The following is a 16732-nucleotide window of genomic DNA, read 5'->3' on the forward strand; positions in this document are numbered from 1 at the left end:
ATTGGGAAAAAGATTTAATCATAATCACAATCAAGATTTTAAGCAGATTTTTAATACTTTAACTATTTTTGATTTTATAAGTAATATTATACAAATTACATATATTTATTACATGTCAATTATTTCCTACAGGATGCAGCTGATCTCTCTGCTGGGTGACTTGAAATGTAGCTGAACTCTCTACAGGGTGGTTTCTTTGTAGCTGAACTCTCTACAAGGTAACTTCTTCTAGCTGATCTCTCTACAGGGTGACTTGTTTCTCTCTACAGGGTGATTTGTTTGCAGCTGAACTATCTACGTGGTGGTTTCTTTGTAGCTGAACTCTCTACAAGGTAACTTCTTCTAGCTGATCTCTCTACAGGGTGACTTGTTTCTAGCTGATCTCTCTATGGGTGAATTGTTTCTAGCTGAACTCTCCGGGGTGATCTGTTCGTAGCTGAACTCTTTACAGGGTGATTTGTTTGTAGCTGAAATCTCTATGGGTTTGCAGCTCAACTCTCTACAGGATGGTTTCTTTGTAGCTGAACTCTCTAAAGGTAACTTCTTCTAGCTGATCTCTCTACAGGGTAACTTGTTTCTAGCTGAACTATCTGCAGGGTGATTTGTTTGTAGCTAAACTCTCTACAGGCAAGGGCAGATCCAGGAGTTTTTGAAAGGGGGGGCTAAGCTGGACAGGACATAGGTAACTAGCCAGACATTAGAAGATACCAAGCCCTCCTAGTGGTAAGATTCATGTAGTATCCATGGTCAAAATTGCTATTTGGAATAATGGCTACATTACATTAGTGTGCAAAGCAGCCTGGGGGGGTCTGGGGGCATGTCTCCCCAGGAAATTTTTGAAAATTAGGCCCACTAAAGGGGGACATTGGAAACAGTGGAAATTGAAAACTGAAACTGAAAAACTGAAACTGAAAAACTAAAATTGGTCAAAACTTCATATTAACAGATACCTCTTAACAAAGACTACCTCTATAATAAGACCACCTCTATAATAAGACCATCTCTATAATAAGACCGCCTCTAAAATAAGACCACCTCATTATAGTAGTTATGCCAAAAATATAGCTAAGGTGTACTCATAATGTAATTAAGTATCAATCAATCAGACAGTACTTAAAAGTTGAAATGACAGCTGCAGGGTTGTACAAAAGGATATACTATCTTATCATGCCAAGACCTAAAGTCCATGGTCATGTCACAAATGAAAATGGAGCAATTGCATGCATAATTGAATTTGATAATGGATTTCTCATGAATATTATTGTGCATGATTTAGGAGTTGCATAGTTACAAAATCAACATTAATGATTCTTGACTTTGTGTTTTAATAATTGTTAGGCACATGTAATAAGCATCCTCGAAGATTTAAAAACCTGAGGTGACATCAGTAATTACCGAGGCGCAGGTAATTATTGACAGGTTTTTAAATCCTCAAAGACACCTATCACGAGTGTCTAACTATTACCAAGACACAAAGTCCAAGATCATTAATTTAACTATGCAACTCTTAAATCATGCACAATTCATGAGAAATCCAGTATCAGCAGAGTAATTGTGCATGCAATTTTTTCATTGTGACATGACCATGGACTTTAGGTATTGGTATGGTAAGATAGTATATCCTTATGTACAACCCTGCAGCTGTTGTTTTAACTTTTAAGTACTGTCTGATTGATTAATACTTTATTACATTATGAGTACACCTAATGGCCTTTTTGTTGGACCTACTTGACATGACTACTATAATGAGGTGGTCTTATTAGAGGCGGTCTTATTATACAGGTGGTCTTATTACAGAGGTGGTCTTTGTTAAGAGGTAACTGTTAATATGAAGTTTTGACCAATTTTAGTTTTTCAGTTTCAGTTTTTCAGTTTCAGTTTTTCCGTTTCAGTTTTTCAGTTTCAGTTTTCAATTTCCACTGTTTCCAATGTCCCTGATTTGTTTGTAGCTGAACTCTCTAGGGTGATTTGTTTGCAACTGAACTCTCTACATGGTGGTTTCTTTGTAGCTGAACTCTTTACAAGGTAACTTCTTCTAGCTGATCTCTCTACAGGGTGACTTGTTTGTAGGTGAACTCTCTACAGGGTGACTTGCCTGTAGTTGAATTGTCTATCAGATTAACTGTTTGTAGCTGAATTCCCTACAAAATAACTTGCAATGTAATATAATTCTACAATGGAGTAAGTTATAAAAGTAGCTGAATGCTCTATTAGGGTGACTGTTCTATTAAAGTATCTTGATCTCGCATTTGCTACACATTCTCACCATGTTTGGTCAACACTGTCTTGGTGACTTCAGCCACCAATAGACTTTAGTCATAAAAAAAACCTACAGAACTAGATGTTTCACCTTGGTTTGCAGACATTTTTCAATTAAAAAAGAACTTTAGTCAGCGCTTCTTTCGGTATCAGGCTACAGTGTGGTGGAATTCACTGCCACCTAATTTATTTGATGGCATTGCTAATTTTCATGATGGTCTGCTCAAGTACCTACATGACTTGTCTTGAATTGTTTGTTCTTTTGTAATTTAATACGGTTGTAATAGTTATTTATGTATAATTGTTGAGTGTAGTTTTGTTTGCTGCATATGTGTTGTGTATTATGTGTACTCCTGTATGGAAGAACGGCTTTGCTGAGTACTGCGAGTTTAAATAATAAATCAATCAATCAGTTGTAGTTGCCTTTCGAATCATAACTCAGTGGTTTGTAATCCAATTCTTCTGTACTACTGCAAGGACTTTCTATGATGATTATTCCAGCTACATACCGATTTTCAGTTTATTGCTCTAAGCGGTTTACCTGGTAGGCGTGAAAACTAATAGTTTTTTATTCATAAAAATCGATCACATAATTGCGACACAGGTTGGGTTTTATGTCAAATCTCCATGGTCTTTATCTCGATTCCTTTCAAACCACAAAAAGGCACTCCTACAATGGTTATTCCATCTACGTGGAAATTTTCAGCTCATTCCTCCGAAGGGTTTACCCTGTGGGTGTGACAGACCTTCGACCTTGTTTATGCAAATAATCAGTCATAACTCCGTGAATGTCCATCGGATTCCTACCAAAGTTGGTACTGAGATCCGCCTTAATAAGCCCTTTAAGTGTGCCAAATTTCAGCCCGATTAGAGCACGTATTCATGTTTTATGGCGGATTTTGCAAAGTGTGTGAAATGAAGAAGAAAAAATGGAGAAATTAAAACGAAATTTTGTTTGCTCGTATCTCGGAAATGGCTGGAGCGATTTTCTTCAAATTTGGTATGTAGACTCCCCTAACTGGCCGCACTTCTCTAGCAAATTTGGTTCCAATCGGATAAGGGATCACAGAGCTACATAGGTGTGAAAATTGTGTTTTCTTTCTTCCTGTTAATATACTCACAGTGTGGCACGGCGGCTTCTTGGGCCGCATGACACTCTACCGTGTGTCTTGATCCTCACAAAACTCAACGGGGTAGTAAGGAGATTTAAACTGATACACACTAGTACACACTACACTGATCAAATAGCCATCATCAGTTCCTTAGTGATGATCAATTTGATCACTGTTATAATGTAACTATAAACTACCAACATCATCACCAATAGTGAACAGTGTTAATGTGATGTTAGCAGTACACTTATAATGCACCTACAACATCTCCCACACTAAAGGAATGCCTATGAAATAAATTTGCCACCACCTTTATCAGTTTATAACCAAGACGTTTTGTTCTGATTTGTGTAATCAGCTGTATGGTTTCTTTCCACAACGCAGTAACAGCTGCTTGATACAGTAACTACCACTGAAAGTGATGTTGATAGTCTCTCATATCTCATTCAAGAAATTTTTGCAGAGATTTGCCCCTTGCTGCACTAATTTGTTTACTTTAAAATCAAGCAATTTTATTATTATTATTATACGGGCACTTTACACTCATGAATGGTAACATAGTTAGTGACATAACAAAAGATATGACCGGTTGAATTTTCAACTAGTTGGGAATTGTGGCCAGCCTTTATTCTCAAGTATTAATTAGGCACTTAGATGCTGTTGTTGATTATATAAGATTTATTTTGACAAGAAATGTACATACAAATATAGTACATTTTATAGGGTGTGTATATAATCTATACCAAAACAGCCAAGCTGTGAAAAAAGGTGTGACCCCCAAAAAAGCCAGGGTGAAAAAAGATGTGAAATTCAAGGTGGCGGCTAAGAAATGGTTGTGATGGTAGATTAATTGCAAAAAATAATTTTAATTACAACAATGGAGGTGAATGTGTTGCCTTCTCCATTTAGCACTAATATTATTATTTTTTTTTGCCATGAATCTACCATATTAAAATATTTCCATGAACCTACTACCATCACAGCCATTTCTTGGCCGTCACATTGGATTTCACATCTTTTTTCATCCCAGCTTTTTGTGGCTGCATCCTTTTTCAGGTGTGGCTGGCTTTGGAGCTTCTTTGCTTGTCTTTTCAGTTCCTTTACTGCAGGAAGACAAGAGCTGAATTCTGTGGCCGGATATTTCCATTTTTGCTTAAATTATGATGCATTTTTAAAAAATTAATATTGTAGAAATAATGTTCTCTTTTTTTAGAATTATATGACCACACTTTGTAAATTTTTTGGTATTATTATTTGTCAAGAAGGCATTGAAAACCTAAGCATAATTACTACATGGCTATTTGGGTATTTACAATGAACAGCAAAGAGTATAATAATTATGGCAAATGCAGAAACAGATACAAAAGTTTCTACATAAATTATACAGTACAGTAATTTTACTAAGAATCAACATAAAAATTACATGATTACATATACAGTAGTACGGTGAAATTCATATAATAAATACAAATGTACACGTACACAAATAAACTTCATTATGGCAATTTTATATTACAAAACATGTAAGAAATTATACATAAGTACAACAATTTTAAAGATTATTTGTGTATATTACTTAACATGTATATATTTTCTTCATACCGAAACCATTTTACGCCTGGATATACATTGCATCACTTTCTTGACATCTTGAACTCGGATGGCAAACAATATGTGAACGAATGCAAGAAAACCCAACTGTAGGAAAGTAACACTGGAAAGTGCTGGATTTAAATGTGCTTCAAACTCTTTACGGATATCCTCACATTTTAGGCTGTACCCAAGCAGATTGCATGTAAAATATCTAAACAAATCATGTATCAGAGGATCAGCATTCCTGACACTAACACTAATTGCTATCAGTGCAGTGATTCCAAGTATGATAAAATATCCTAGTAGCAGCAAAATTTTTACTTCTGGAACACTGAACCTAATACTCCAGTAGCCCTTTTCTTTTCTGAACAATCCATGAACCTGTGAAAGGACCATGCCAAATTAAATACATTTTAGAATAAAACAGTAACAAGGCACCTCCTGGGGGCTCCAACTCTCCTACCACTTGGGAACAATGTTAAGACTAACATTTTTCACTTTTATAGTCCTTAAATTGCAATTTGCTCACTTTACTGGTTGCAATATTGGCAGTTTACTAAAATAAATAATTGTTTCACTTATCGAGATATGTTAGATAATCGAGATAAGTTCAAAGGAAATATCGAGATATGTCTAAATTAGTCATCGCACACCTCTAACCGATACCAATAAAAGTACATGAAAAGTAGTATATAAGTACTATTACAAGCACTAAAAGGTCTCAAGTGAATTTGTAGCTAAGTGGTTATTACGACTTGACCAGCATGGATTGGCATACACCCATAGTGATCATCATACTATATACACTCTGTTATGCTGCATCTCAAAATAATGAATATTGGTTACACTTTTCATTTTGCACCTTTCCTTGTGTGATATAGATGTAGAGATTTTGGAATGCACATACAGTAATTGTAGTACAAGTGTCAGGGGGGGTTTTCAAGAGTTCAGGAAACCCCCTTTGAAATTTAGATTCTTCAGTTTACAGCATGAACCTAACTCTTGACACCATTTAATTTGGAGTACAAGCGTGAGTGAGTAACGACATGCAACACAGCACAACAATTATAGTACCATGCATTCAACATTCATTTCTCAGGGAAGGATTTACAGAGGGGGAATGAGCCTGCTTGAAAGTTTTAAAAGATTGAGATATTCTAATAGAGCACTCAAGCATACTCTAATAGAGTATTCATATAAATATCTATGTATTAACAAATTTATTAATGTTGAAAATGCTATTTCCATTGCATGGGAAAAGAATGTTTCTATCTAGACCATGCAGTCATTATAGCATTATAAATGTATGCAATGCAATCTTAAGGGCTTGAGTATGAGCTCTATAATTATAGTCTACAGTTTTAGTCATGGGAATATCTCCTGTACTTATATCGCCTGAGTGTACAAGATGAATCCTCAGTACACTTTATTGTAGACAGACTAGAAATCTTAGATTGCTTATTGCTAAGTCCCATTTTTGTCATGGACCTGTTTTGTAGGTATATGGTCAGAAATGTATAGACATATCAAGTATACTGTGTACATATTCTGTATACATATACTGTATACATATCAAGTATACATATACTGTACCTTGTGTATTGTCCAAAAGCAGTAAAATATCAAGTTCACTCCAATAGCCAGTAAAATAGTGAGAGGTAATATTAGTGTGTACAATGATAATTCATTTGGTGGTAATGCAAATACTGGGGGAAACCTTCCAAGTTTGTACTCTGATGTACTCAGTACTATTGTTGGGCCTGTGGCACTAAATATTACAACTCCAAAAATTTCCAGTATACATAATTTGAGTTTTTCTGCTTCTTCACTGAACACTTGAGATGACCAAAAAGGGAATGCTAATCCCAGAAACAGGTGAAATACATGGAGAAACCAAGTAGCAGCCATAAACAGCAAGCAGAATTGATAAACAAATCCTATTAAAACACAGGTAAATATATACGTTCTGTTGATAATACGTGCATATATTATCAAGTTTTTTATAATATTAATATATATCAAGTAGGCACCGGCCAATTATGCCAGCATAATTTAAAGCATAATAGGTGACCAAAAACATCAAGCATAATGCCAGCATAATAGTTATTTAACTAATCACTTGCATGTTTACATGTACCATATACTCAATTCTGAGTCCTGTACATTACAAATAAATAAATAAATAAATAGGGACGATGTTTGAAAAATTAACTAAATGCGCAATACACGCGCCTGAAATAAAGCAAATATTCACTGCCAATAGTACTATTAGTGCATTTCATATTTAAAAACATGTAATATAACTTATTAAACCGTTTCTTTGTTGGTTCAGTATTCACGCTTTGCAGAAATAAGATCGAGATACTCTAATATAGCAGTCAGGAAAGGCTGATATACTCTAATAAAACAGTCAGTTCTAGAGCATAATCTTGATTTTGAAAGCATAATTTTGAGCATAATAGGCTTAATTTTTGAGGAATGCTCTAAAGCATAATAGGTAAAATTTTGGGCATAATAGGCCAATGCCTAATATCAAGTTAAGGATAAAGGTTAGCAGTACCTAACCAAGCACACTGTACATGTATAATGTGGTTGGTTATAGCCAAAGGAGGTATGATAATGTACTCTACTGCAGGTGAGACTATATCTCTGCTAGTTAATATTCTAAATTCTGCATTAATGCCAATTGTCAAAAATACATTACTACCACCCACACTAATCCAGACACACTGTAATGTGTTGAGTGGCTAAGAAAGCTGGCATGCTACACCATGAGTAAATTAGCAGGAAAAAAAGAATAGAAAATGCAATTATCACGCATGCATACCATTTTTTGTAGTAGAACCATCCATGGGGTGGATCAGGTGACAGACTCAACATTGCTCTAGCTATTTCCAAATATATACACATGATGAAAAGTTTCATTTTTGCTTTATTGTCTTCCGATGGAGAGGATTATGGGGGAAAGCTATAGTTTATCTTTTCACACACACTGCAAAGTTGGTATAGCTAAAACATATACTGGACTCAATCACCTTGAAAACTTGGGCATATAAAAGGGCATATAAGGGTGAATGCATGTACGTATGAAGTTCACTACAAATGCAATAAATCTTGTCAGTGTATATACGTTGTGGACAATTATTTGCATAAAACTGTATTTTTTTAGTCATGGCTTACTGAGTAGCTAAACCACTTATAGGGAAATGAAACAGCAAAAGTTTAAGCTAGCTACTAGAGTACAACAAGGTGTAAATTACTTAATGTATTAAGGTAATTTTACACTTGTGTGGTATTCACCTTGTAATTCTGCAGCTGCATGTAACTGATTACAAAATTAATGGTTTGCACTATGATTATTAGACTATGTTTCTAGTAATTCCCTCAGCATTATAATGCCAAGATATATACCTCACCAGTATGCTCTTTCCTCAGAGGATGATGAGTTGGACTTTGTATGGTAAAGTTCAAGATACTCTAATAGAACAGTCATCAAGGAGCAAACAGTTACCTTACAATTATATATAGTTCACTTAATTTCTATAAGTTCAAATTTAAATCTACTACTATAGCTGCTAATGGTATAGTTTCACAGACTACTCTACTAGAGTAATACAAAAATGCCAAACACAATTGTATCTTCTGTAGTGCCTGTAGATAAGAAAAATGTGAGTAATTTATAACTGACCAATAGCTGGTTTAGGACATATGATATCCATACCAAAATGACAATCTGTGAAAAAGCGACACATGCAGTCATCAAATAAATAAAATCAAAGGTGATAACCAACATATGGCTGCAATGATTACCAAAATTGAATAGTACTAACTAATGTCATTGCAGCTATTTCTTGACCTCCACCTTTATATTCAGAACTTTTAAACCATTTTTTTTGAAAGCCACATCCTTTTTCATGGCTTGACTGCTTTGATTTATTGCATAATGTTAAACACTTAATAATAATATGTACGTGCTTGTGGCTTTTATTTTTTAAGGAAGCTGATTCTATAATAGTGTAATACTATTAGTTAGTTTCATGGATAGACTGCAGGGAAAACAATGGGAACAAAGATTGGCAAAAATATTGATGTTGGTATTGCAATACTAGCACACACAAATTTGAGACACTTGCATGATTACCTGAAATTTGTGTAAACACTGATGGTTGTAAAATAGACAAGTGCAAAGTTTTGTGACTACAGTATAATCTCTCCTGTCCTCCAATGTAAATGACTATGACAAGTAAACCTACACAAAAGCAAAATGTTAAACTAACACCACTCATAATTGCTAGCTATATTTTAGTATATGCATATTAACAGCAAATCAGTGATGAAACCCCATAATTGATGCATGTATGACTACAACACTTTGGGAACTGATGTCCCCATTTGTAACATGCACATCATGCAACTTCACACTTCATTCACGCTGAAAACGTTCTCTATACAAACATGCCAGTAACTAATTATACACTTGCATATGGCTGGTAGTTAACATATGAAGTCTTCCCAAGAGCAGCTCTTTCTGTTACATGCACACTTAAATCTAGGGGAGACTGGCAGCACGCTTCCCTAGGAAATTTTTAGTAATTATGTATTCTGAGATTGAATCTAGTAACAACTTTCACCCAAATTTTTTTTAAAGCTAACATATTAAGCATAATAGGAATTGATTGATAGGCTACACATGCTTACTTCTGCTGGCATAGTATCAGTAGCAGACTAAAGAGTTAAAAGGTGGAGTTATGTGAAGTTTGAAGCATACAATAGACATGGATGCCATTCCCCCAGGAAAAACTATTTTTTATTGTATTAGTAAAGGTAAACTAAAATTACAAAATTTTTAATGTGACTGTTGTATTAAGATAGTTGACTGCTGTATTAGAGTGTTTCGATCCGAACCTTTTATTCCTTTGCAAATTAAAATTTTAATTGCTTGAATATACTTGACCAGTTTTTGGAAACCTCAGAAATCCCCCTGAATCTGTCCTGCTTACCTAGGATCATACCACTGATGATAGTACACACTGCCAATACCCTTGGAAAATCCAACCTACAATGAAGATGCACAGCTAATAATTGTTGATATTATGCATATGTAGTATGCATACATTTGCTTCCTTCTTATAACAGCAGCAGCCAAAACAAATATTCCACCAATAAGCCCCAAAGCAGTGGAGAGAAATATGGTAACTCTTTGACTGAGTTTATCCTGATCAGAATATTGTGAAAATTTGCCACATAATGGCAGACATACACCACAATACTCTCGGAATTGATAGTGACATCTCAATGGTTCAGTAACATTACTTGTTCCAACTGAACTAGAATTACTATCACCACTGAATGCCTCACAAACAGGAAGCAATGATCTTAGTTCTGTAGCCATGGCAAAACTCCACTCACTAGCACACACATCATCACGAATATTAACACATTGTTCTTGAGTTAATAACAGCGGACTACCATTACCATCACATGGAGGGTAGGCATATTGACACAGCAATGGCATTATAGTAGCAGAACACTTGTGATTCACTATACCAGCAAATCCTTGTAGCACATCAAATATTTGCAAAATTTGTTCTTCCGTTATAGCATCATTGGATATAGTGGTTAGAGTATGATTAGTCTTTGCCAAGTGTTTAAGATGAGCACTACATACTCCATCATACTGAGAACAACTTCCATTATATCTGTACAACTGCTGAGGCTATAATAAAAATTATACTTATATAAACACACTGATCAGAAAGAATAAATATAATTATCTTATATAGTAAAAATCAGATTGATAATCAGTAGAGGCCAATAAGTAGCTGTTTTCACCATAATCAGAATTGGTTGTAATGGGCTGTGGCTAGCAGATTATTAGCAGTACTGCTGGAGGGTTGATTTCAAAGGCTTTGGATGTACTTAGGTAATTTGTTGATGGTTTGTGGTCACCACAAGCCATATCCCCTAAACTAGGTGCTAGTCTATTATACTTTAATTTTATTATGCAATGCTGCAGTAATTAATTGCAATAGTGATAACATGACTAATGGCATGCAGTATGAATTTGGCAATGAAATTTGCACATTATATGACTGCCCTATTAGAGTGATCACTGCTCTACTAGAGTATCTCAATCATTATTATCAAAAAAGTAGTAAGGGGAAATGGTCCCTCATCTTCACTGCATGCCTTTGACTGGTAGCAATTATTTGGGGTATGTATATACTTTTAAAAACCTTTTAGTTACTGTATATATAGAATGTATGAAATAATATGGTGACTGATGACCATTGCTTGGCAGTACTTGTAATTAACCTGAATATAAACATGTTGTTATATCAAGACACACGGTAGTGTGTCGTGCGGCCCAAGAAGCCGGCGCGTAACACCCGTGAGTATATTGACAGGAAGAAAGAAAACGCAATTTTCGCACCTACGTAGCTCTGTGCTTCCTTGATGAAACAAGACGATTTTTGCTGTGGACATGCCCCCCAACTGCAGCACTCCACATTCCAAATTTGAGCGAAATCGCTTCGCGCGTTCCCGAGATATGCGACTTCAAAAATTGGCTCAGTTTCTTCGTTTTTCTTCTTCTTCTTCTTATTTTTCTTTTTCTTGTCGCACACTTACAAAAATTGCTATAAAACTCGAACGCCATATCCGATTGCCTTGAAATTTGGCACACAGAAGGGGGATATAAAGGAGCATCTCGGTACCAACTTTGGCTGGAATACGATAAACAGGCAAAGAGTTATGAGCGATTATTCACGAAAAATAACACCAATATGTTGTCACGCCTACAGGGTAAACCGCGCATGGGAAGAAGCTAAAAATCGGTGGGTGAATAGGTTAACTATTGAATCTCAAACCTTTTGTGGTTTGAAAGAAATCGAGCTAAAAAACAGGAAGATACAACGAAAAAAGCAACAGTGTGTAACAATTACGCAATCGAGATTAGCTAATAAAAAAACGACTGCTTGCCACGCCTACCAGATAAACCGCTTGGGGTAATGCTTTGAAAATCGTTGACCAGATGGAGTAATCATCTTAGAAAGGCTCATCAATGGTGTAGAAGAATCAGACTTAAAGCCACGGAGTTATAACACGAAATCCAACTTGGTGCAGCAAGTGCGAGATCGAGATACTCTAATAGAGCAGTCATCCTAATAGAGCAGTCACCCTGAAGAGAATTCAAGAGATCAGCTAGAAACAAGAAACCTGTATAGAGATCAGCTACACACAAGTCACCCTGTAGAGAGATCAGCTAGAAGAAGTTACCTTGTAGGGAGTTCATGCAACTATGGAAAGGGATAGTTTCAGCTAGAAAAAATCACCTTGTAGAGTTCAGCTACAAAGAAACCACCATGTAGAGAGTTCAGCTACAAACAAATCGCCCTGTGGAGAGATCAATAGAAGAAGTTACCTTGCAGAGAGTTCAGCTACAAAGAAACCATCATGTAGAGAGTTCAGCTACAAAAAAATCTCCCTGTAGAGAGATTAGCTAGAAGAAGTTCATTAGCAGAAATGCGGTGACTACTCTATTAGGGAGTTTTGTCGTAATTCAACTTGCATCTCCAGTATAGTTGTAGATCTAACTTCAGTATTCAGTGGATCCTTGAGTGGTGGTTCATTATGGTATGTCTGCTTAATTAAATCCTTAGAAATGCTAAGCGTGTTCATATGGCTTTCGGCGACATTCGTGGTCATGTGTGGTAAATACCTATCGCCGAAGATTTTCTTAACGTGATTCATACCACCAATGAATTTATTACCACTTATGGTGCATTTTGTAGTCTTCTAATGGATCGTGGTATAGTAAGCTACTGTAGCATGATCGTTTACCTTCAATTAACTGAAATCCACAAAATTACTATAATAAAACTCTCTAAAAGAGCGTTCAAGTTTGACCGAATTTCTGTTAATGTACCTTGTAGAGAGTTCAGCTACAAAGAAACCATCATGTAGAGAGTTCAGCTACAAACAAATCTCCCTGTAGAGAGATCAGCTAGAAGAAGTTACCTTGTAGAGAGTTCAGCTTCAAACAAATCACCCTGTAGAAAGATCAGCTAGAAGAGGTCACCTTGTAGAGAGTTCAGTTACAAAGAAACCACCATGTAGAGAGCTCAGCTACAAACTAGTGACTTTGTAGAGACATCAGCTAGAAGAAGTTACCTTGTAGAGAGTTCAGCTACAAAGAAACCATTCTTTAAAGAGCTCAGCTGCAAACAAATCACCTGTATAGAATTCAGCTACAAATAAATCACCCTGTAGAAAGATGAGCTAGAAAAAGTTACCTTGTAGAGAGTTCAGTTACAAAGAAACCACCATGTAGAGAATTCAGCTACAAACTAGTGACCCTGTAAAGACATCAGCTAGAAGAAGTTACCTTGAGAGAGTTCAACTACAAAGAAACCAATATTTAAAGAGCTCAGCTGCAAACAAATCACCTATACAGAATTCAGCTACAAACAAATCACCATGTAGAGAGATCAGCTAGAAGAAGTTATCTTGTAGATAGTTCAGCTACAAGCAAATCTCCCTGTAGAGAGATCAGCTAGAAGAAGTTACCTTGTAGAGAGTTCAGCTACAAACAAATCACCCTGTAGAAAGATCAGCTAGAAGAAGTCACCTTGTAGAAAGTTCAGTTACAAAGAAGCCACCATGTAGAGAGTTCAGCTACAAACTAGTCACCTTGTAGAGAGATCAGCTAGAAGAAGTTACCTTGTAGAGAGTTCAGCTACAAACAAATCACCCTGTAGAAAGATCAGCTAGAAGAAGTCACCTTGTAGAAAGTTCAGTTACAAAGAAGCCACCATGTAGAGAGTTCAGCTACAAACTAGTCACCTTGTAGAGACATCAGCTAGAAGAAGTTACCTTGTAGAGAGTTCAGCTACAAACAAATCACCCTGTAGAAAGATCAGCGAGAAGAAGTCACCTTGTAGAAAGTTCAGTTACAAAGAAGCCACCATGTAGAGAGTTCAGCTACAAACTAGTCACCTTGTAGAGACATCAGCTAGAAGAAGTTACCTTGTAGAGAGTTGAGCTACAACAAAGAAACCATTTTGTAAAGAGCTCAGCTGCAAACAAATCACCTGTACAGAATTCAGCTACGAACAAATCACCCTGTAGAGAGATCAGCTAGAAGAATTTACCTTGTAGATAGTTCAGCTACAAACAAATCTCCCTGTAGAGAGATCAGCTAGAAGAAATTACCTTGTAGAGAGTTCAGCTGCAAACAAATCACCCTGTAGAAAATTCTGCCAGAAACAAATTGCCCTGTAGAAAGATCAGTTATAAGAAGTTACCTTTTAGAGAGTTCAGCTACAAAGAACCATTCTGTAAAGAGCTCAGCTGCAAACAAATCACCTGTACAGAATTCAGCTACGAACAAATCATCCTGTAGAGAGATTAGCTAGAAGAAGTTACCTTGTAGATAGTTCAGCTACAAACAAATCTCCCTGTAGAGAGATCAGCTAGAAGAAATTACCTTGTAGAGAGTTCAGCTACAAAGAAACCATTATTTAGAAAGTTCAGCTTCAAACAAATCACCTGTAGAGAGTTCAACTACAAACAAATCTCCCTTTAGAGCGATCAGCTAGAAGAAATTACCTTGTAGAGAGTTCAGCTACAAAGAAACCATCATTTAGAAAGTTCAGCTTCAAACAAATCTCCCTGTAGAGAGATCAGCTAGAAGAAGTTACCTTGTAGAGAGTGAAGCTACAAACAAATCATCCTATTGAAAGATCAGCTAGAAGAAGTCACCTTGTAGAAAGTTCAGTTACAAAGAAACCACCATGTAGAGAGTTCAGCTACAAATTAGCCACCTTGTAGAGACATCAGCTAGAAAAGTTACCTTGTAGAGAGTTCAGCTACAAACAAATCTCCCTGTAGAGAGATCAGCTAGAAGAAATTACCTTGTACAGAGTTCAGCTACAAAGAAACCATTATTTAGAAAGTTCAGCTTCAAACAAATCACCTGTAGAGAGTTCAGCTACAAACAAATCTCCCTTTAGAGCGATCAGCTAGAAGAAATTACCTTGTAGAGAGTTCAGCTACAAAGAAACCATCATTTAGAAAGTTCAGCTTCAAACAAATCTCCCTGTAGAGAGATCAGCTAGAAGAAGTTACCTTGTAGAGAGTGAAGCTACAAACAAATCATCCTATTGAAAGATCAGCTAGAAGAAGTCACCTTGTAGAAAGTTAAGTTACAAAGAAACCACCATGTAGAGAGTTCAGCTACAAATTAACCACCTTGTAGAGACATCAGCTAGAAAAGTTACCTTGTAGAGAGTTCAGCTACAAAGAAACCATTCTGTAAAGAGCTCAGCTGCAAACAAATCACCTGTACAGAATTCAGCTTCAAACAAATCACCCTGTAGAGAGATCAGCTAGAAGATATTACCTTGTAGATAGTTCAGCTACAAACAAATCACCCTGTAGAAAGATCAGTTAGAAGAAGTTACCTTTTAGAGAGTTCAGCTACAAAGAAACCATTCTGTAAAGAGCTCAGCTGCAAACAAATCACCTGTACAGAATTCAGCTACAAACAAATCACCTGTAGAGAGTTCAGCTACAAACAAATCTCCCTGTAGAGAGATCAGCTAGAAGAAGTTACCTTGTAGATAGTTCAGCTACAAACAAATCTCCCTGTAGAGAGATCAGCTAGAAGAGGTCACCTTGTAGAGAGTTCAGTTACAAAGAAACCACCATGTAGAGAGCTCAGCTACAATTATGGAACCAACTAGATTATCATATTATCCAAGCTCCATCTCTTGATTTATTTAACAATTATATAAATTTGTAAATAAGTAGCTAACTACATATGTACAAATATACTCATGATTGAGTTTGTACATTAACAAATATATATATATATAAACTAGTGACCTTGTAGAGACATCAGCTAGAAGAAGTTACCTTGTAGAGAGTTCAGCTACAAAGAAACCATTCTTTAAAGAGCTCAGCTGCAAACAAATCACCTGTACAGAATTCAGATACAAATAAATCACCCTGTAGAAAGATGAGCTAGAAAAAGTTACCTTGTAGAGAGTTAAGTTACAAAGAAACCACCATGTAGAGAATTCAGCTACAAACTAGTGACCCTGTAAAGACATCAGCTAGAAGAAGTTACCTTGAGAGAGTTCAGCTACAAAGAAACCATTATTTAAAGAGCTCAGCTGCAAACAAATCACCTATACAGAATTCAGCTACAAACAAATCACCTTGTAGAGAGATCAGCTAGAAGAAGTTATCTTGTAGATAGTTCAACTACAAAGAAACCATCATTTAGAGAGTTCAGCTTCAAACAAATCACCTGTAGAGAGTTCAGCTACAAACAAATCTCCCTGTAGAGAGATCAGCTAGAAGAAGTTACCTTGTAGAGAGTTCAGCTACAAACAAATCACCCTGTAGAAAGATCAGCTAGAAGAAGTCACCTTGTAGAAAGTTCAGTTACAAAGAAACCACCATGTAGAGAGTTCAGCTACAAACTAGTCACCTTGTAGAGACATCAGCTAGAAAAGTTACCTTGTAGAGAGTTCAGCTACAAAGAAACCATTCTGTTTAGAGCTCAGCTGCAAACAAATCACCTGTACAGAATTCAGCTACAAACAAATCACCCTGTAGAGAGGTCAGCTAGAAGAAATTACCTTGTACATAGTTCAGCTACAAAGAAACCACCAAGTAGAGAGTTCAGCTGCAAAGAAATCACCCTGTAGAAAATTCAGCCACAAACAAATTGCCCTGTAGAAAGATCAGTTAGAAGAAGT

This window comes from Dysidea avara, chromosome 13, assembly GCF_963678975.1.
Source record: "Dysidea avara chromosome 13, odDysAvar1.4, whole genome shotgun sequence".
Classification (NCBI taxonomy): Eukaryota; Metazoa; Porifera; class Demospongiae; order Dictyoceratida; family Dysideidae; genus Dysidea; species Dysidea avara.